The 23,051-nt window shown below is 37.4% G+C and overlaps 1 pseudogene; it reads left to right on the top strand.

Annotated features, from left to right (window-relative positions):
• The first annotated feature begins 460 nt into the window (after positions 1–460).
• LOC137210208 (UDP-N-acetylglucosamine--peptide N-acetylglucosaminyltransferase 110 kDa subunit pseudogene) overlaps positions 461–23,051 on the top strand; it is a 43,640-nt pseudogene continuing 21,049 nt past the window's right edge.

The following is a 23,051-nucleotide window of genomic DNA, read 5'->3' as shown; positions in this document are numbered from 1 at the left end:
CCTCAGGGAAGCCCGCACGGAGGGCAGAGGCACCGAGTCCTGCAGCGCGCACAGGTCCTCAGAGCGCGAGAAGGAGTCGGCCGTGCTGTCCGGGCGGAGCTTCACCGAGTGATCATAGCCTGAGCGCGGCCTCGGGCACGCTGGCTGCAGACAGGATGCCCACACCCGCCTGGGGGCACCGGCTCGCCTCCCAGCCCCTCGGGCGCCCACCCCCTGGCGGCTGCTGCCCCGCATCGTGCGCAGGACCGGCGTAGCAGCCAGAAGACATAGGGCCACGGGCCCCACCTAGGCCGGGGCCTCCATGCCGCGCTCCGGAGCCCACGCGCGGCCTGGTGTTGGCGCGGGCATCAACGCCCTCCCGAGCCGCGGGGTTGCGGTTTAAGCCTCCGGGCGGGCCCGTGGGGGCGGGGCTCGAAGACTTCTGCGCGCTCGCCGTGCGTCCGCACGCAGACCCGCCTCCCTTGACGACGCGGCTTGAGGAGCAGCACGCAGACCCGCCTCCCCTGACGACGCGGCCTGAGGAGCGGTGTCGGCAGCTTCGAGACTACGGCAGCGCGAAAGGTAGGAGGTGTGGAGAATTTGGGGTTTCCAAAAAGCGTTTGCTGACTGATCCAAACAAAAGTGAGACATGGTTGTATCAGTGCATTTTAAAAGTAGTTAAACTCCCGCAAAGTGTCGGTGCTCGCCCCGCCCAGGAGAGAGCGTGAACTCCGTGAGGGACACAGGAAAGGCTGAGTGAACGTCTGCCTGTGGTCCCATACCTGGTGCACGCGTGTGTGAATTTCTGCGGAGAGCTCTTAATTTCTGTCGTTTCTGCTGACTTGACACGGTGGTTGGCAAACGGTGACGTGTTCCGTGCATTCAGGACATGATCGTGGTTCCTAATAATCACTTTGTTTTGTACTGACACCTCCACAGAGAATTTATTACTGAATATCCACTTTAGAGAAGAGAAAGTGAGGCGTAGGAAGTGAAGTGACTGAGTAAGAGGAAGGACTCAGACAATTGGTGTTAGTAAATTAACCCTGCAAGGAGGCCGTTAGCCTGCGGTGGCTCTAGCGATGCGGCCGCCTACTTAAACCAACCAAAATCTAAGCCTGTCAGCGCCTCAGGGTGACGAACACCGCTGAGGACACCCAGTCACAAACCACCAACTAGGCGTTAAAGCCATAGCAAATCACTCGTTTCCTTGCTTTGCTTCTGCCCTTTTAAAATAAACATCTCTGCAGCTCCTGTGGCTGGAGTGCTCCTCACCTCTTCCGCTTTGTGCTGCCTGAATTGAATCTATTTTTGCGCACATAAAGTGTTAAAATTTTAAATATGCCTCAGTTTGTCTTCTAAGATTGGCCGTAGAAGTTGGATTTGTGTCCAGTTTCTAGAGCAGTGGTCGTCCTCTGGTCAGGCCTTAGGCGTTACGTGTACAACGTTCCTCTTCTACCACCACCTTCTGGATGCCTCCACCCACTACCAGCTCCCACGCATCAGTTCCCCTAGATGTGGTCAGCAATGGCTTTTACATGCAGCGTGCTCACATTATAACATCCGCAGACACTCCTCCGTCCTCCAGCCAGCGTGTGAAGTGAAACATTACCATTCCTGTTGAAGAGTCTCTGGTGTGACCACTTTCCCAAACACAGCCACTCCCCAGCTGACCCTGGGTAACCCCTCCTCTGAACTTGGTCTCCATCAGTGGCATGGATGTCTTTCTATGTAGGCTACAATTTTAAGTATTCTTAAACTGCATATCGTATTCTATTTTGTTTTCTCTTGTTACTTGCTTTATTTAGTGTTATCTTTGCTAGGTTCATCCATGCTGACACGTAAAGATCTGTCTAGTTCATGTACTTTCCTCGCTACGTAGGATTCCCATGTAGGGAAATCCAGTAATTTATATGTGCATTTTCCTGTTGATGGACATTTAAATTGTTTCGAATTTTAAGTATGATTTCTTTTTAAAAAAAATTTTATATCCTTTTTAAAGGTTACTTTACATTTACAGTTATTACAAAATATTGGCTATATTCCCTGTGTTGTACAATACATCCTTGAGCCTGTCGTACACCCAGTAGTTTACATCTCTCACTTCCCCACCCCTGTATTGCCCCCTCCTCCCCCTCCGCACTGGCAACCATTAGTTTGTTCTCTATATCGGTGACTCTCCTTCTTTTTTGTTATATTCGTTCAATTGTTGTCTGTTTTAGATTCCATTTATAGGTGATATCCTACAGTGTTTCAGAGTTCAAAAGACTCTCACGACAGAAGCCAAAAGGTAAGAGCCATTTTACATTGATAAAAAGCATTTTAACTATGTAGAAGCAGAAAATGAAAAGAAAGATGTTTGCATTACATTTAATAAAAGCTTAGGGAGATCTTTGTGGTATATTAGTGAACTTATTTGTGGAAATTTAGCCATGTACATTGTGTTGGAGAGGCACCAAGAGTTCAAGAACTCTCACAATTTGAGTACACAGTTGCCTTACTTGTAGGCATGGTGGCATCCATTTACATAACAATGATTTGGAGGATGTTGTGTTAGTCAGCTCTTGCTGTGATAATGCTTTGGAACAAATCGACCCAAAACTCAGTTCCATAAACAAGAATTTATTTTTCTTGGACCTATTGGCTAGCTGCAGTGGCTCTCTTTTAGACCTCTAGATGGCTGGTTTTGCTCCGTGTTTTGGGTCAGTTTGAGGTCTGTAACACACATGTTCCTCTGGAGCCCAACTGTGAGGCCGCAGCTCCCAGGCCCTGTCTTCTCACAAAGTTCACTGAAACATAAGAGGTGAGCCCAACTGCACAAGCCCATTTAAGGCCTCTGCTGCTCATTGAAGGCCATCATGTCTGCTCACACTTCATTGGCCAAAACATGTCACAGATCTAAGCTGTATTTAGAATATGTGTATTTGTTTATAGTTGGGTGCCCTCACAGAAGAATATTGCCTTTTGGACAGTGTTACCTTAGCATTTTCATTGGCATTTGCAAACGTGATAAACGCCGTGTGCACTTTTTCACCTTTGAGAACTTTCTGAAATTGTGGGACCATTTCTATTGGAAAAGGGGAAGGTACACTTTAGAACTCAACTCTAGTTATGGCATTGTTGGGAGAAGAATTAATGAGATAAGGTCAATACAAGTGAAAGATTTGGGATCACATATTCATCATTAACATTAGCATTCTACAGAACATTCCTGGAGAATTGTGATGCTTGCTTTATGTGATTTCTATCATAAATCATTAGAATTTGACCAAGACACTTCAGTGAAACATACATCATACAGCACATCGCATTTTAGTTTTTCCTACCACTCCACAACTTGTCATCAATACTTCACCATAACTCAGAAACAGAAACAGAAACTGAGTGAGTTCACTGTTAGCAGACGGGCTTCACAAGCAATACTAGTAGAAGTTCTTCAAATGATAGCAGACAGTAACTCAAGCCATAAAAACAAAACAAAGAATGCTGACTAGAGCAGTTGTGTAGGGAATTATAAAAGATACTGTAATTTCAAATTTCTTCTCCTTTCTTCTCTTAACAAATTTAAAAAGTAAGTGCCTAACCAATATGACTATATTTGGATTGTTCTCTATATAACATAAAAAAAATCATACATTTGATGATATGGCACAACGAAGGCAGTGAGAACAAAGCTGTGTTAGAATAAAAATGACAGTAGATCATAAGCTGAATCCGCAGGAAGAAAGGAAGAGAACCAGAAATGGTAAATAGATTAACCCGACAAACTCAAAAATATTTATTTGCTCAACTTTCTTCTCTAAGCTCTTTGAAAAAATAAGCTTCTGAGAAGTAATTATTATAATAGTATGTTGTTAAGTATGTAAAATATATAAATGTAATAAAAACAAAAAAGAAGGGAAGGCATACAGCTCTATAAAAGTACAGTTTCTGTTTCTATCTGGAATGAACCTAGTAAAAATCTGAAGAGATTCTGAGATGTATTCCGTAAGCCCTAGTGCAGCCATTACTCAAACAATGTGGTTAAAAATCATTAAAGGAATTACATGTTACAGTAGAAAATATCTACTTACTATAAAAGGAAAATGGAGGAACAATAACAAAAAAGCAAAAACATGAGACATGTAGAAAACCAAAGGTAAAATGATAGACATAAATAAATCCTACCATATCAGTAATAAAAACTAAATGTAAATGAATTAAACAATACAATCAAAAGGCAGATATTGTCGAACTGGGTATTAAAAAATGTTTTCTATAGGAGACACTGCTTGGATTCAAAAGTCTAATGTGTACAAAGTAAAAGGATGAAAAAATATACGTCATGCAAATAGCAACCGTAAGCATTGCTGAAGTGGCTACGCTAATACCAGAAAAAATAGACTTTAAAACAAACAAAAAACTTACTAGATATGAAAAGGGACATTTTATGATAAAGAAAGGGAAGATACAAAAATCTTTAACATATTTGCCCTGAATAAGGTAAAACCAAAATACACGAAGAAGAAAATACCAAAATCCATGAAGAATTGAAGGAAGAAATAGATAATTGCACAACATTAGGTAGAGGCTTCAGTACTCCACAGTCAATAATGGATAGAACAGTTAGGCAGAAGATCAACAACGATATAGAAGACTTGGACGAGACTATGAATTAACAAGACCTAATAAATGTTTACAGAACACTCAACCAAACAGTAAAATACTCATCCTGCTCAACTACGTGTGAAACGTTTTCCAGCATAGATGACATGCTAGGCTGTAACAGAAGAGATTGAAACCCACATACATTGCTGGTGGGAATGTAAAATGGTACAGCCATTTTACAAAACAGCTTGAGAGTTCCTGCAAGTGTTAAACATAGAGTTACCCTATGATCCAGCAGTTCCACTACTAAATATATACCTAAGAGAAATAAAAACTTATGTCTGCTCGAAAGCTTGTACGTGAATGTTCATAGAAGCATATTTCTAAAAACAAAAGGTGGAAATAATTCAAATGACAACCGGATAAGTGAATAAACAAAATGTGGAATATCCATACAATAGAATAGCATTCAGCTATAGAAAGGAATGATCTATTGATCCATGTTACAACATGGATGAACCATGAAAGCATTATGTAAAGTAAAAGCAGCCACTCACAAAAGATCACATATTGTACGGTCCCATTTATATGAAATGCCCAGAATAGCAAATCTGTAGAGACAGGAAGTAGATGAGTGGTTGCCTAGGGCTGAGAGGGTTGAGGAGATTGAAAAAAGCTTGTTAATGTGTAATGGGTTTTTTTGTGGGGGGACAGAAATCTAAAATTGGATTGTTGTGATGCTTACACAAGTCTTTTAGTGGTTACACTAAATGAATTGTATACATTAAAGTGTTGAAATTATGGTATGTAAATTACATCCCAATAAAGCTGTTAAAATTATGATAATTTCATATTTATAAATTTGAAAATTCATCGAAAATGACAAATTCTTTAAAAATGCAAGCTAACAAGACTAACCCAAGAAAGAAAACATATCTCAAAAACCTATATCTACTGCAAAAGTTGTTTGTATAATTAAGTACCTTTACAGAAAATGATTTCCAGGGATAAATGGCTTTCCAAGTAAATTGTTCCAAATATTTAGGGAAGAAATATTGGTAATCTTACATAAAAATCTTCCAGGAAACAGAAAAGTATATATTGCTCAAAATATTTATAAGGCCAACATAAGCTTCAGATCAAAACTAAAAAGAATATTACAAGAATAGAATCACAGGCCAGTTTCTCTTTTGAACATGCATGCAAAATGTGTAAACAGAAGCACAAACTGTATCCATGGTATGTAAAACAATCATATATCACAATCAAAGTAGCTTTATTCTAGTAATGCAAGGTTGGTTTGATGTTCAAACATGAAACTGATCCCAGGAATGAATTAGAGTGGGAAAAAAGTCATTTAAAACAGAAGTCTTGGGACTTCCCTGGTGGTCCAGTGGTTAGAACTTGGCGCTTTCACTGCTGGGGCCCTGGGGTCTAATTCCCGGTCAGGGAACTAAGATCCTGCAAGCCATGAGGCAGGGACCTCCCCCCCCCGCCAAAAAAAAGGAAAAAAAGAAGACTTAACCAGGAGAAGCACAAGATCGAATAAACATAACAGATAACACCTTATGAAAAGTAGGTGAAGATTATGGAATATTCTAAAATTTTAAAACAAAAAGAAACATTTAAAGATTCAAGAGGATGTGACAAATATTGTACATAGGCAAAAAATAAAATAAAGTAAAACATACGGATGATGGGAGCCCAAAAATCCAGATGCCCATGTCCTGTCTCTGAAGATTCTCATTCAATGGGTTATGGATTTCCTCTATGTTTAAAAACCTACAGGTGTTATAAAGCAGAAACTAACACACCATTGTAAAGCAATTATACTCCAATAAAGATGTTAAAACACAACCAAACAAACCTACAGGTGATTCTGATATGATTCACAGACAATGGAAAGCTTCTGCTTTACAGGAAATAATACCAGATTATTTTGTTATTTTATAGTTATAGTAACAGGTTGTACTATTGACCGGTAAGTCTGATGTCAAAATGCACTCCCCACTAGGGATATAAGAGGAACTAATAGTCTCTGCGGCTGCTTGGTGGCAGCATGCATGGGCAATGCAAGGGCAATTATTGTAGGAATCCAAATGAGTGGAACATTTTAGAATTGGATCATCTAGTCAAGCTTCCAACTATTATAGTTGTGAAAACTAAGGCCCATATAAAAGAAATGATTTATCTCCAAAGAGCGTTAGTGAAAGAGTATGAAATTAAAAATATCTCTGAACTTTTAATTTAGTGCTGTTTTTATTAATCTCATGTATTAGCTTAAACTTCAGTGTGACAGATTTGGGATTGAATTCTTGCTCAGATTTACTGATTGCGTGCCTTTTAGTAAGTTACTAAAACACTTTTTTTTTAAAAAAAAAGATTTATTTATTTATTTTTGGCTGCGTTGGCTCTTCCTTGCCATGCGCGGGCTTTCTCTCCTTGCGGTGAGCGGGGGCTACTCTTTGTTACGGTGCGCGGGCTTCTCATTGTGGTGGCTTCTCTTTGTCGCTGAGCATGGGGTCTAGGTGTGTGGGCTTCAGTAGTTGTGGTTCACGGGCTCTAGAGTGCAGGCTCAGTAGTTGTGGCACATGCTCTTAGTTGCTCCGTGGCATGTGGGAGCTTCCCGGACCAGGGCTCAAACCTGCACTGGCAGGCAGATTCTTAACCACTGCGCCACCAGGGAAGCCCTACTAAAACACTTCTAACTTCGCTTTTCACATATGTAAAATGGCTGATATAGAATATGAGATAACCTAGCACTGTTCTTAACACATACACGTAGTTAACATTTTTTGGCTCTCATCCCTCTTAAACAGCCTCTATCCTCTTAACAATGAAAGTGTGTTTCAGCTAGCAAAGCACCCCAGAGCTGACCACATTCTGGCAAGAGATATAGGATTCTTTTTCTTGCTGGTGGTTCTTTATACCTGATATTTGAACTGCACTGAAACATGAACATCTCTTGTTTATACTGTATTAATGGATTGATGAATTTGATAGATGAATTTTAAAAAGTAATATGCAGGAAAGAAAAGTAATATGCAGGAATGGAGCTGCCTTACTCTCAAGAAATATAATTCGATAGTGGTGGCTAAAACGATAAACAGTGTTTGGACAGGGAGTCCATATTGGATGTGAACTACTTGTACTCCCATTCGTCTATTAAGAATAAATAGAATCCTTTCAAAATCTGTTTTAAAGGGCAGTTATTTCCTTCTGACTCATTTCAGTTACCTGCAAGAAAAAGACAGTCTCCTGAATCCTTGCTTAAAAGGCTTTTAATATAAAGCAGATAATTTTTTGCAACATTTCCCAAACTTTTCATTATCAAATTGGCTGAGGCTTCTCAACGATTATCATTTCACAACAATATCTCCCTTTTCACCTTTTTTAAAAGAGTTGGCCTCGTAGATGTGCCCTTAAAACAGAGCTTCACTCTCAACTTATTTTAAATTTTGTATTCAAACAGTATGAAGAAAACAGGATCAGAGAATTCAGCCATAGAAGTGAATGGATTACTGATACATGCTACATCATGGATGCAACTAAGTGAAAGAAGTCAGGCGCGAAAGGCTCTATATTGTATGGTTCCATTTATATGAAATGTCCAGCAGTGGCAAATCCATACACACGGAAAATATTATACATTAGTGGTTTCCAGGGGTTTGGAAGAGAGGGAAATAGGGAATGACTCCTCAAAATGGGTGTATGTTTCCTCTTGGGGTGATGAAAATGTTTTGTAGTTGGACAGTGGTGATAGTTGCACAACATTGTGACAGTAGTAAATTCCACTGAATGGTACAGTGAATTGTAAAATGATCAAAATGGTGAGTTTTGTGTTATGTTCATTTTACTACAATAAAAAGGAGAAAGAATTAGGGAAAGACTTAGAGTTTGGGAAACTAAGGTGAACTGGTCAAGAAAAAGACAGCTCTACTGTTCAGTGTTCTCTCAGCTCTCCCAGTGCATTAATCCTCAGCAAAAAGTAGCCTGAACTTGTCGATGATAGTCATTCAACACAGTCCAGGGCAAAGTAAATAAAATAAAACCCAACTCTTCTTCTTTAGCACATCTATGAAAGATTAACTTGCTGCTCAGCCACGTGGACATTCATGAAGACGTTTCACTTTAGGTGTCCTCTACTTCAGTACTTTACTCACAGCTCATTCACACATGTAGGCAACAGCATTCCTTAATTCGATGGAATCTGCAGTGCTGGTTGTGATCGGTCTCATGAAAAGCAAAGGGAAGGAGGAAAAAGCCTCCACATTGACTTGGTGGTCTTGACGAAATGGATGTAGAAGACAGCTTGAGTGTCAAACTGGAAACTGTTATTTTCCTTTTCCTTTTCTTTTTATCTTTCCTATCAGGTCGTCTGCCCACTTCCCACCCCCTTCTTTCAAACAGGAAAGACACTAATTAGCTGGTTTTTTGTGTTTTTGGTAAAACACCTATTGTTTTGCGTTTCTTGTTGTTCGGTGAACATTATTGTTCTTACTGCCAAATGAGCGTCAGTGGTTGATGTAGGGGGTCTCTTGGGAACTTAACTTTTTCCAGTTTAAGTGGAAAAGCTTTTTTGTTTGAATTGGCTTTTACTGGGTGCTTCAAGGTTTGCTCTTGGCTCTTTGAAGGGGGACTGAATAGCACTGTGTTTCCTTTGAGGTTCCAATGAATAAAGGATCCTATGTCTTGGGCACTTTTTGTTGATTTTGCTTTGTGTCCTCTCTAGTAGCCATATGCAGATTCCAGGAAAATGACATATAAATGAATATAAGTAATCTAATATTTTTACAGTTTGCTTTGGCCATACTCCTGGTCTTACTCTACTTGTAGCAGATGGCTTTAAAGAGCATTAGCTATGTATATATTAAAAATAATATAAATATACCAATATTAAATATTATATTGATGTATAAGTGTAATATACTAATATTTATATTAGTGTATAACAATTATGTATTATATTAATATATATTTTTGCCTAGCATATATTATATACAAAATATATGAGTAATGAAATGTATTTCTATGGTTAATATGTTCATAATATTAATATGATATATCCTGTAATATTGATTATAAAACAATTATATCATAATATATAAATATATAATTATTATTATCTGATATAATACACTATAGTTAATATATTCTATATAACAATATATAATGTATTAGTATAATTGTATTATATAATATAAATATAATACATATATAAAACTATATAACTTTTAGTTATACATTACACATACGAGTATGTATAGCTATTTATAATTTTATTGACATAGGAATCTGGTCATCATAACAATTGATGTAAAAATATGCAATATTTTCAATCAAATGGGCCTTAACCTCACTACCTACATATAAGTACTTTTAAAATCTTGAACCCTGTCTAACTCATGCTTCCATATCTGTCAACCCGCTTTTCTACACATGCACGTAGACACACATTTATACGCGATATATATGTATACTACCAGTTTTCAGTTCGATGTATATAAATATATAATATATAATTATATTCCTGTCTATGTATACAAATATAAATCAAAGGTATGTGTATAGGTATGTATTTCATATGTTTATATAAATATACAAATAATGTATGTGTATATAAACACATGACTGTATACATACATACACAGAAATATACTTATTTAAACAAAAGGGACCTAAATATAGTTCTTTAGGAATAAAAAGTTATGTCTCACTGTTTCAATAACAGTTTATAGTTTTCTACTGTATGTGCTTCTATAATTGTTATGAACATTTCGCATTTTTGTTGAATGTTGTTTTAACTTTTTGCCTTTTTTTGTTTTTTGTTTGTTTTTTTTTTGGTACGTAGGCCTCTCACTGTTGCAGCCTCTCCCGTTGCGGAGCACAGGCTCCGGACGCACAGGCTCAGCGGCCATGGCTCACAGGCCGAGCCGCTCCGCGGCATATGGGACCTTCCCGGACCGGGGCACGAACCCGTGTCCCCTGCATCGGCAGGCGGACTCTCAACCACCGTGCCACCAGGTAAGCCCAGTTGTTTGCCATTATTAATGAAGTTCTGAAGAATACGGTGGGCAAGATTACTTGAAAAACTCTCCTAACAGAAATGGGTTAGGTATGCTAGGTTAAATGTACACAACTTATTTTTAAGTGCGTGGTTGATTTTGGAAGTGTGCAGTCGAAATTCCCAGGACCCATGAAGGAACGGTGGTCCATGTGTGAGAGTGATAGCTCTATTAAGAGTGAGTGGATTGAAGATCTTGATAGCTTAGAACAGAAGCTGGAAATCCTGTTTTTATGGAGCCAAATGGCAAATATTTTAGGCTTTGTAGACCAAAGAGGCAAAATTGAGGATATTATTTAGGTACTTAGGTAACCATTTAAAATGCTACCAGTTAAAATGTGAAAATTATTCATAGCTCATAGGCCATAAAAAATAGGCAGCTGTCTGGATTTGGAATACAGGCCGTAGTTGAATGACACACCTGGTATAGAGACTTGTTTTTAAATGGCCATGACCACATGGGAGGCAGGAGGTAAGACTCCATCCCTACTAGATGGGAAGTTAGAACTAAACCTACCTATCCCTGGCTTCACCTTTAATGAAAGGGTGTGCCAGGAGAAAAAAATATCTGCTGGCAAAGGGAGACTAAGAGCAAATTCTCTTGGCCTCTGCTCTGGGTAGGAAACAGGTAGGAAATCTTGAGAATTCTGAACCGCAGATCTGTGTTCACAGTGTTTGGGTTGCAAATCTATTTGCGGTCTTGCAAACAGAAGCTAAGAAATTAACTTAAAATGCTCCCAAATCGGTGGTATTCCAAACACAAAACTAAACCCTTTCTGGAGAGGTAGACCTTCAACACAGGCCTATAGCGTTCCCACAGATAAGGTTTAGCTAAACGTGAGCTCATGATCTAAATTTACACAATAATGAAGAAATCAGCTACAAGTGGAGAGAATCAGCAAAAACAATCAATACCAGAATTAAATTCCCAAGGCCATCCATCAGATGTTGGAATTATCAGGTGCCAGGCAGAAAATATACATAAAACTAGAACTGAAACAAGGAGCAAGGATGTTTTAAAAGACTGGGTAGGATCTTTCAGACATTTTTAAAGTACATGTCATTGATAAAGCTAAAAACTCGAAGGTTGTGTAATACAGCAGGTTAATCGTGAAGAGTGAATTTATGCTGTTTTTAAAAATATGGCAGATCAGATTTCCTGCCTAATTATATAAGTTGATTTATCTTAAAAAATACACAGTATTTTAAAGATTTATTGGCTGTAAAATAAGTTAAGGGTATTTCAAAGGACTTCTCTGCAAAAGAAGTGAGAAGTAGCAAAACACAGAAAGTTGAGGGGAAAAAATGTCAATATATACATTGCTATAGGGTGAACTAAACCTTAGGCCAGCAACTATGAGGAGGAGCTGACCCTTAGATACGTACAACTAAACTGGAACCTTCAAAAAGTTCAACTATTTATAAGTAAAAAGAGTTATTAAAATTAATAACCAAGTGTTTTAATTGACATCAGAAGAGTAAAACAATAAACCCTGAGAACATAGAAAAATAGACAATAAAGATATGAGCAGAACTTAATAAAACAGAAAAAAGTATAAAATTGAGGTGATTTAGTAAGTCAAAAGAATATTCTTTGAAAAGATTTAAAAAAACAAACTTTGATTAAGCAAAACAAAAACGTAAGTAAACAATATACAGAAAGAATCAGGACAGTGTTATAGCAGAGAGTACAAACAGAGAATATATGAAATGCCAGTAAATTTGAACATTTCTGTAAAGTGGACAATTTCCTAGCTCCTAAAGTTTACCAAAACTGACACAAGAGGAAATTTGTAGCTGGAGTTCTTGCACCAGTAATGGAATTAAGTCAATAGTTTACAGGCTTTCACCAAGAAAATACCAGACCCGGCCAGATCATTTGGGAGGTGAATTCTATCCAACTTCTGTTAAACAGATAACATCAGTATTAACAAAGAAAAACTTCTAGAGAGTAGCAAAGGAAGAATGCTCCTTTATTCATCTTATGAAGTCTATATAATTCTAATACTGAAAATAGATTAGGACTGTAAGGAAAAAGAAATTTACAGGTCAAATTTACTTGTAAATATAAAAGGAAAAATTTTAAACTATGATATTAGCTACCCACGTTCACTAGAGTAAGAAAAAGCATGAGCAAGTTAGGTCATCCAATGAATGAAAAGGTAGTTTAATGTCAAGAATATATATCAATAGATTGAAATCACCACATTTTATTTCTTTCCTCTGTCTCTTTAAAAAATTGCTAAGTACTTATATTGATCTCTCTTGTACTAGGCACTGTGCCAAGTCACTTACATATTTACTCCTTTAAACCTTCTATCATCCCTGGGGGAAAGTTCTATTTTGCTTCCATTTCTTAGCTAAGACTCTAACCCCCAGGAAAGTAAAGCAACATTTGTAAGTTTTTGTGGATGGTCAGTGACGGGACCAGTACAGGAACATCCAAAGTCTGTGCTTGGAAACAGTGCCCCATGTTGACACTCACATTACAGATGAAAGGAAAGGAACCATGCACTTACCATATAGATTAAATCTCACATTACAGGTTAAAGGAAAGGAACCATGCACTTAAATTATAGATTAATACCCACATAACAGGTTAAAGGAAAAAGAAACATGTGCTTCCCTCAAAAGTTGTAAAGAAGGCATATCCATTTCTAAGTATATTTCCCAATTTCTTTTGCTTGTTTTCTGACCTTTGTAGTGCATTTTGCCATGAGGAAGATTTTAATTCTTATATAATTAAATGTATCCTTTTTTCTTTGTATCTTAGAAAGATATTCCTCATGAATAATTTATTTCAAGTCTCCCAAGTTTCTGATGCTTTTACACTTTCATTATTTTTTAACTTTTAACTAGTTGCTGTATCTAGAATTTAGTAATTCTATGATAGCTATATTTTCCCACTTTTGTTGAATAATTTTTGCTACTGATCCAAAACGTGAATTTTATTTTAATCTCAATTCCCTTATATCTTACATCTAATTTTAAGATGCTTCCTATTCCACTGGTTGTTTTGTCTATCTAAAACAAAATGCTACCTTAAAAATAATGTAATTATAATATAATAAATGTCATTAGTAAACATAATACAATATATAATAAATAGCACAATATAAAATAACAAAATATAATTTACCATATAACAAGGTCAAAGGAGAGCAAAAGTATACAATCACTTGAAATATCCCCCAAAAGATATTTTATAAAATTCAATATTCATTTGTAATTTAAAAGAAAGAGTAAAATAGGGATTGATGAATGCTTCCAAAATAAGAAGAAATTATATGTCTAAAAGAGAAAGAGGTAAGTGATAGACTTTAGTAACACTGGCAATAAATGCAGGACAAGATGAGGATGCCTGATATAATGTTAAAGAAGAAGTATTATGTAACATTGTGTTTGCAGCACTGATGAGTTCAGTGAAAAGAGAATCTCATAGAAAAGAGTATCTCGTTCTTCTTAATGTATGTACACTTGTCCATTGCATGAACATAACAGCTTATTTAACCAATATGTTACTGATCTGCATCTGGATTTCTAGGTTTTCATGGAATTTTATTATGCACAGTTGCTTCAAACACTAGGACTTCCTCTTATGTTTATATCTTTTGAAAGAAACAATATCTCCACAGATGATTTATCTGTGCTGGCTGCTAGCTGACTTTGGGTACTTCTCAGTTCTTCCCTTTACCTTCCTAGACAATATGAAAAGGGAAGGCAAGAAGGTCTCCTGTTTAGAGACTGTAAATGTAGGTCTTGCTGATAAAGTCTTGGTGGTAAAGGCTAAAAGTATTAACCCAGAACAAATGTTTTTCCAGCTGTAACTGTGTGTGATTCCCTTGGCTTGATTCCATAGAGGATGTAAGACAAGACTGTAGAATCTGCCCTCAAAGTGCTTCCAGTAGGATGAGCTAAGTCAAGTATGGTGGCATATCTAATTCAAGACAAACTATATAACATCTCCTTTTCTCTCCTGGCAAAACTTGGTGGAGTGAATGTAGAAGTCACTGTATGCTTTAAATTAAAGCAACACAATAAATCTTGTATTGGAAGGTGCTTATTCTGGTCTCTTTGTGGAGACGAATTGGAAATTGTCTAGAAGAAGGAAAATTAGGTTAACCGAAGTTAAACTCATAAAAAATTGAGCATTAATTAAATATCTGTGGTCTGTGTTTCTCTTTGATCATAATTTCTCCCAATTTATAGACCTCTTTGATACCTGATTAATCCTTGTCAAAGATGCAGTTAACAATGATTATTACTGTGTATTAGGTTTTGCCTGGGCCCTGAAGAAACTATCCTAAATCACCAGCTATGATTGTCACTTGATTTCCTCACAGAGAACAATCAGAACTCCTTGTCTTAAGTGGCTTGGGATGTGAAACTAGTTAGTCTCTTAGATACTGTTAGAGGACCCTACAGAGCCCATTGGTGAAAGTTTGGAAAACACTGGGCTTCTTAAGATTGATTCTTGTAGTGCTTCAGGAAAGATCACTGAACCAAAAGGGTAACGGTGTTTCTGGTTCTGTTGTTAGTGTTCTCCATGGAAACATTGCTGAAGCTTCTGGACTCAATTTCCTTCCCCATGTGTGAATGTCACTGAAAATATCCAACTCCATTCTATCCCCATGTAACTTCAGAAACTAAGCAAAATGAAGACTCAAAATTCATTTCAACTAATGAAATGAATATATAACATAGAATGGAACTGGGAAAATACCTGGTTTAAATTCTGGAAAGTACCAACTATACAATTCTGGATAAGTTGCTTCATCTTGCTTAGTCTAATTTAATGCCCATCTCACAGGATGTTATGATGATTAATTTAATATCTTTGTATAACGTACAGTGTTATGTAATTTCTTCTTGTTTTTCTTGAGTAAATTCATATCCTTAAGCAACTCACTGTAAACAATAGTTACTTACTTGCTTAAATTACTCTTATCTTCTATTATCCGCTGAATTGTGTCCTGCTCAAGTTAATATGTGGAAGTCTTAACCCCCAATACCTCGTCATATGACTGTATTTGGAGATAAGACCCTTAAGTAGGTAATTGAGGTCAAATGAGGTCAAATGGGTGGGCTCTAATCCAATATGACTGGTGTCCTTATAAAAAGAAAATATTAGGACACAGACATGCACAGAGAGAAGACCATGTGAAGACAAAAGGAAAACATGGCATCTACAAACCAAGAAGAGATACTTAAGAAGAAATCAATCCTGCTGACACCTTATCGCAGATTTCTAGCCTCTAGACCTGTGAGTAAATGTCTGTTGTTTAACCTCCTCAGTCTCTGGTACTTTGTCATGGCAGCTCTAGGAAACTCATACAACTTTTTATGGCCTCCTTGTCTCAAGTTGAAAGTTCAATATTTGGCATCATAGCTAGGAAACAAAAATATCATCTACATTCCTTGTTGTAGTCTTTCTTCCCCATTCTCATTGCTAGTAATTTCCATATTTGGGTCTCTTTTCTGTGCCTTGTAAACAGAGCGTTACGCTCATTTCTGGTCTTACTGCTAATATACAGTAAATGTGCAGATACCGAATAGATTTTGGAGAAGTGCAGCATATAGTTGGCACATGTGTGTATGTGTGTGTATTCATGTAATTTATACTTTTTCTCTATTTTCTTCCTTTGGTGTGAGCTAAGATTCTCTGCTTTTGTGACGAGTACTCCTGAATACTAATCCCTGAATTTAATTCACCAAAAATTGCCAAAAATAATAATAATATGGGGAAAGAGAGAGTGATAGAGGGAGAAGAACAAACAATCAGGCAAGGGCAGTACTGTGAATTATTAGGGTCTTATTAATAAGATTATGTTAGTCTAGAGGAAATGACCGTAAATACCATCAGTGAGCCCAGTTGGTCTTTACCGACTGCCAGACACATCCCTGAGTTCTGTTCTTAGTCTCCAACTGTGTGATTACTACTGTCTGGAAGTATTATTTGAACAACTAAAGGCACTTAATGGAAAAGGAATATGTCTTTAGAGAATCAACAGTAATTTTTCTCTCTGATTACAAAGGAATGTTGACTGTCTGGCAACCTCAGTCATATTTGTAAGCAGGAAAGCATTGGCTATTAAAAGTGGATGATGTAAAGAGATGAGCAGAAACTTTGGCGATAGGTATACCTGGATTTAATTCTCACTTCTACCGCTTGGCAGCTAGATAGCCTTAGGCAAGTTTCATACCTCCCTGAAATTCACTTAATTCAGTCTGTAAAATGGCATAATAACTTATTATAGCATCCTTTTAGGAATTTTAAATCAGTTATTGAAATAAAAGTACACAATATATAGACAAGTATGGATTCCTCAATAGGTGTTTGACCTTCCATTTCTCCAGTATCCCACCCGCATCAAATAAAGAAAAATACTTTTTAAAATTTACGAATATTTCATTGTTCTAAAGTTAAAGCCATAAAAATAGAAATAATCAAATGGCCTACTATCATACCATTAGAAGAAAAAAAAAAGTGTTCATGAGAGTTCCATATTAGAATACAAATTTTCCTTAGGCACCTGTTTATGTATGCTATTCTGCTCTTTACAATAAATAATTAAATTTAAAAGACTTAATTCCTCACTTTTAAGACCTTATTAGTTTACAAATTACATATTGACCTATGCTAAATTTTATACCGACCCATGCTAATGAATTCAGTACAGAAAACAAAAAACACTGCACTCAAGCAAACTACATATATATATATATATATATGAATATATATATATATATAACTTAAATGCATTTATATCCTACCATGTCTCATAAAGCATTGTGGTAACTCACCGGAATACAGACAATCAAATATAACGGCAAAAGCACTTAATATAAACAGGGCCAAGGAAACATAGGCAGAAGATGAAGAAAAGATGAGGGAAATGTGAACAGGAGGACGTGTAGTTAATCGAGTTGTATGTTTTTACCTTAAGCTTCTCTGTGTGGGGACTTCCCTGGTGGCACAGTGGTTGGGAATCCTCCTGCCAGTGCAGGGGACATGGGTTCGGGCCCTGGTCTGGGAATATCCCACATGCCGCGGAGCAACTAAGCCCGTGCGCCACAACTACTGAGCCTGTGCTCTAGGGCCAATGAGCCACAACTATTGAAGCCCGCGTGCCACAACTACTGAAACCCCAGTGCCTAGAGCCCGTGCTCCGCAACGAGAGAAGCCACAGCAATGAGGAGCCCGCACACCACAATGTAGAGTAGCCCCCACTCGCCCCAACTAGAGAAAGCCCATGTGCAGCAACAAAGACCCAACACAGCCAAAAATAAATAAATTTATTTAAAAAAAAAGATTCTCTGTGGATAAAACAACATATAAATAATTGGTTACAAAGCCACATTATTTGAAGGTGCCAGACTGCACATTAACAGTCTGACACAAAGGGACAGCACAGGAAAACTATTCAAAGATAAAGATTTTTAAATCTTTGCAGTTTGAAACCTTTTAGAGCAAGTGTAATGAGCTCGACACACATTTCAACACTCCACATGTTAATCACATGTTCAAAGCATGTCTCAAAGTCATTGGAAATAGTTGCTGTCTCTGTCTCTGATATGTAAAACAGATCTGTGATGTGTAAAACTCAGGAGGTATTGATATCCACTTTTTGGCATCTGAACAGGAAACAAAGTTGTTTCGCAGTGATAATAAAGAATGAAGTAAATGCAACAGTGAAATAAAAGACAAAGTACTGAGGGAATGTATTAACAAAACGAATCCAACTAAATTCTGGTGACCTGGGGCCTACGGTTGTACACACTGCATGGAAATACCCCAGCCTAAATACTGGCATAGGAGGAAGGGTACTGCTAAGCCCATCACAGTATAATCCTTTTAAATGTCCCTTTCAAGGTTGTCTCCACTCAACACTGAGTATAGGAAATCTTCCCATCAGGCAGAAACACTGGCTGCGCAATGATTGACCAAGAAATTAACACACTAATGAATAAATGATGCTAATTTATTTCTATCCCTGACGACGGGAAACAGCACACACTCTGTGTCAATGGTATGTCCTCTTTCCCACTTTTCTAAATGGTCAATTATGTTTTCCCCTTCATTGCTTTATATCATGTGTGGCAGGCATGATGGGAAATGGCTACCAATGGTTCTGTTATTGATTTCTACCTTCCTTTCACTGTGGCTAAAGAAGATACTTTGTATGATTTCAGTTTCTTAAAAATGTATTGGTACTTGTATTGTGGCGTAACATATGGTCTTTCCTGGAGAATGTTCCATGTGTACTTGAGAAAAATGTGTATTTGCTGTTGTTGAGTGGAGTGATCTATATATAGTTGTTAGGTTTAGTTGGTTAAATGTGTTATTCAGTCCCCCTACCTCTCTACTGATCTTCTGTCTAGATGTGTTATCCAATATTGAAAGCAAGGTATTGATCTCCAACTATTATTTTAGAACTATCTATTTCTTCCTTCAATTCTGTCAATGTCTGCTTCACATATTTGGGGGATGTTTGGTACATATATGTTTATAGTTGTTATATCTTCTTGATAGATTGAACTTGTTATCAACATATAGTGGCCTCCTTTTCCTCTTGTGATAGTTTTTGATTTAAAGTTTATTTTGTGTGATATTAACGTAGCCATCCCAGATCTATCTTCCTTCCTTCCTTCCTTCCTTCCTTCCTTCCTTTTTCTTTCTCTCTCTTTCTTTCTTTTTGTTACTATTTGCATGGGATATTTTATTCTGTGCTTTAACTTTCAACCAACTTGTGTCTCTTGAAATCAAGTGAGTTTTTTGCGGACAGCATATACTTGGATTATGAATGTTTTTAAGGTCCACTCTGCCAATATTTATCTTTTTATTGGAGAGCTTAATCCACTTTTCCAAAAATTACTGATGAGGAAGAACTTAATTCTGTCTGTTTCCTCGTTGTTTTCTGTATGTCTTATGCATTTTTTGCCCCTCATTTACTCCATTACTGACTTCTTCTGTGCTTAGCCGATTTTGTTGTAGTGAACTCTTGATTCCTTTTTCATTTCTTTTTGCATATAGTCTATTGATATTTTCTTTGTGCTTATCAAGAAGATTACATTTACCCTTCTAAAGTTCAACCAATATCATTTGAATTGAAACCAACTTCAATAGCACACAGAAACTCTGTTCCTCTACAGTTCCATTCCTCCTCCTTACATTATTGTTGTCACAAATTACACCTTTATACTTTGTGAGCCCAATAACATGGATTTATGATTATTTTATGCATTTGTTTTTTCAATCATGTAAGAAATAAAAAGTAGAGTTACAAGCCAGTAGCACAATACTGGCTTTAGTATCTGCCCATGTATTTATCTTTACTGGAGATTTCTATTTCTTTATACAGCTTCGAGTTGCTGTCTAGTGTCCTTTCATTTCAACCTGAAGGTTCAATTTAGCATTTGTCATAGGGCAGTGTTAGGAAGTTGTAAAACAAACGCCCTCAGCCTTTGTTCATCTGGGAATGTGTTAATTTCTCCCTAAGTTTTGAAACCAGTTTGGCCAAATATAGAATTCTTGGTGGACAGTTTTTTTCTTTCAGCACTTTAAATATGTCTGGCCTCTTGCTTCCGTGGTTTCAGATAGGAAATTAGCTATGAATCTTTTTGAGGATCCCTGCTTTGTAACAGATTTGTTTTTTCTTTCTCCTTTGGGAGTAAAGATTCTTTCTCTGTCTTTTGGCATCTGAGAGTTTGATTATATTGTTTCTTGTTGTGGCGTTCCTTGAGTTTCTCTTAGTCCTGAAATCAGGCAAAGATTTACAGCAAGCAAACACATACTGAACCAGGGAAGAGGCAATTTGAAAATGGCAGGAAAGCTTTGTGGCATTTTTACTTGCCCTTGCCCCATCTACTCTTAGTGTAGTGATGGTCTTAAAGTGGTGGGGTCTTAATGCAGTGATAGTCTTAAAGTAGCAGCAGACCATTCGTAGTATGGGGCCCTCAATCCTGCTTCAGGAGGGAGCAGAAGAGCCCATACTCTTGGATTATTAGGTGTATCTGTTCTAACCTGTCTGGGAGCTACCTGAAGGACTGACACAAGATGCTTATCTCTGTCTTAGCTAACCTGGAACACAGTCTGGAAAAGCAGCGGTCATTGCTCAAAAAAAGTGCAAGGTGAACTGACAAAGCACAGATGGCTGGGGCAGAAGACTGTGCATTGAAATACAATAGACCACATAAGATGCAGGAGCAAAAGTTGGGGGAGATTCTTTGGGAACTTAGAACATACAAAAAGTACACATGTGTCCAGAGAAATTAAGAAAGCCACATGCATACTCAAGATAAGATGCATGTTCTGAAAACACCAGAGGAGTCTCTAAGCTTTTACCATGGGCTGAGCCCTGAACTCAGTGCAGGTCAGCTAAATGTTGAAGGAGTGATCCAGCAATCTGCACAATGGGGAGAGGTGTGTGGTTTTGAGTGTGCATGTGGATGTGCTTGTGTATATTTGTTTTTGTTTGTCTTAGGTGCAGGAATTCAAGGACATCTCTGTCAAAACATTAGCTAAACATGAACTAAAGGAACAGAGACTTCAGTGCGTACATACGATAAGGGGAGTACAGTCATTTCAAAACTAGTTTGGAAAGGTCCCTAAACAAACAGACTACTACAGCCTTCAACAATCCAAAGCCCAGAAAACCCTGGGAAAGTGGGAGACTCTGATTTCCATAGACACCACATTATAATATTTGAAAACCAAATGTTCAACCAGAAAACTCACAAGGTATACAAAGACATGGAAAAGTATGGTCCATTTAAGAAAACAAATTAATTGATGAAACCATCCCTAAGGAAGCCCAGACTTTTCTCCATTGCATATTCTTGCCTCCTTTGTCATAGATTCATTGACCATAAGTGCATGGGTTTCTTTCTGGGCTCTCTATTCTGTTCCAGTGATGGATGTTTTTGTGCCGGTACCATACTGTTTTGATTACTGTAGGTTTGTAGCACAGTCTGAAGCCAGGGAGCATGATTCCTCCAGTTGTGTTCTTCTTTCTCAAGACTGTTTTAGCTATTCAGGATCTTTTGTGTTTCCATACAAACTTTAAAATTATTTGTTCTAGGTCTGTGGAAAATGCCCTTGATATGTTGATAGAGACTGCATTGAATGCGTAGATTTCCTTGGGTATGATGGTCATTTTAACAATATTAATTCTTCCAATCCGTGACCATGGTATATCTTTCCAGCTGTTTGTGTCATCTTTCATTTCTTTTATGAGTGTCATATAGTTTCCTGGGTACAGGTCTTTTACCTCCTTAGGCAGGTTTATTCTTATGTATTTTATTCTTTTTTTATGCGATTGTAAATGGGATTGTTTCCTTAATTTCTCTTTCTGATAGTTCACTGTGAGTGTATAGAAATACAAAATTTATATATAGAAATGTATTGTATCCTGCAAATTTACCAAGTTCATGTTTGAGCTCGAATAGTTTTTTGATGGTGTCTTTCAGATTTTCTATGTATCATGCCATCTGCAAACAGTGACAGTTTTACTTTTTCCTTTCCATTTTGGAGTCCTTTTATTTATTTATTTTTTCTTGTCTGATTGCTGTGGCTAGGACTTCCAAAACTCTGTTCAATAAAAGTGGTGAGAGTGGGCATCCTTGTCTTGTTCCTGATCTTAGGGGAAATGCTTTCAGCTTTTCACCATTGAGTATGTTACCTATGGGCTTGTCATATATGGCCTTTATTATGTTGAGGTATGTTCCCTCTGTGCCCACTTTCTGGAGAGTTTTTACCATGAATGGATATTGAATTTTTTCAAAAGCTTTTTCTGCATCTATTGAGATGATCGTATGGTTTTTAGTCTACAATTTGTTACTGTGATGATAAGAGACCTATGACAGCTACAGAGGCTAAGTGACCTTTCCTTCCCTGAATGGGTAGGTATCCTTGTTCTGCCTTCTAATTGAGTTAGTATCTGAGTAAAGAACTGCCAGGTGTGTCATTTAGTTCACAATACACTGCTGTGGCAATGTAGAAATGAATTTGCCTAAGTCATTTGGCTTTTCTCAATTATAGTAAAAGAATATACTGAATGAATACTTCAACTTAAGGAAATGTTCTTAAAAATATATTAATGTAGGCAACTTCAGTGGAGAACTGAAATCAAAACAAAACATTCAGGTAAAGGGTTGAAATAAAAGTACACTCAGTTGTATCCAGTTTCCTCTTGTAAATCTCTCTTTTTAATTTGAGTGGACAGTCACTTGAGAATATCTGACTTGGGGCTAAGGAAATCTAAGCCTTCTTGGCCACACTGTATTCTCTTATGTCATTTAATAAAGACACCAGGTGGGCTGCTGAAAAAAGCGTGGGAAAAATCAATCCCTCACATCCAAAGGGCAGCTCTTGAAAATATGTGTGTTGTTGTAGTTATTTTGCTCTTCTGGCCTCAGAAGT

The sequence above is a fragment of the Pseudorca crassidens genome, chromosome 17 (assembly GCF_039906515.1).
Source record: "Pseudorca crassidens isolate mPseCra1 chromosome 17, mPseCra1.hap1, whole genome shotgun sequence".
NCBI classification, from domain to species: domain Eukaryota; kingdom Metazoa; phylum Chordata; class Mammalia; order Artiodactyla; family Delphinidae; genus Pseudorca; species Pseudorca crassidens.
Note: the sequence above shows the minus strand (reverse complement) of the source record. Positions and strands in the feature narration are given on the sequence as shown.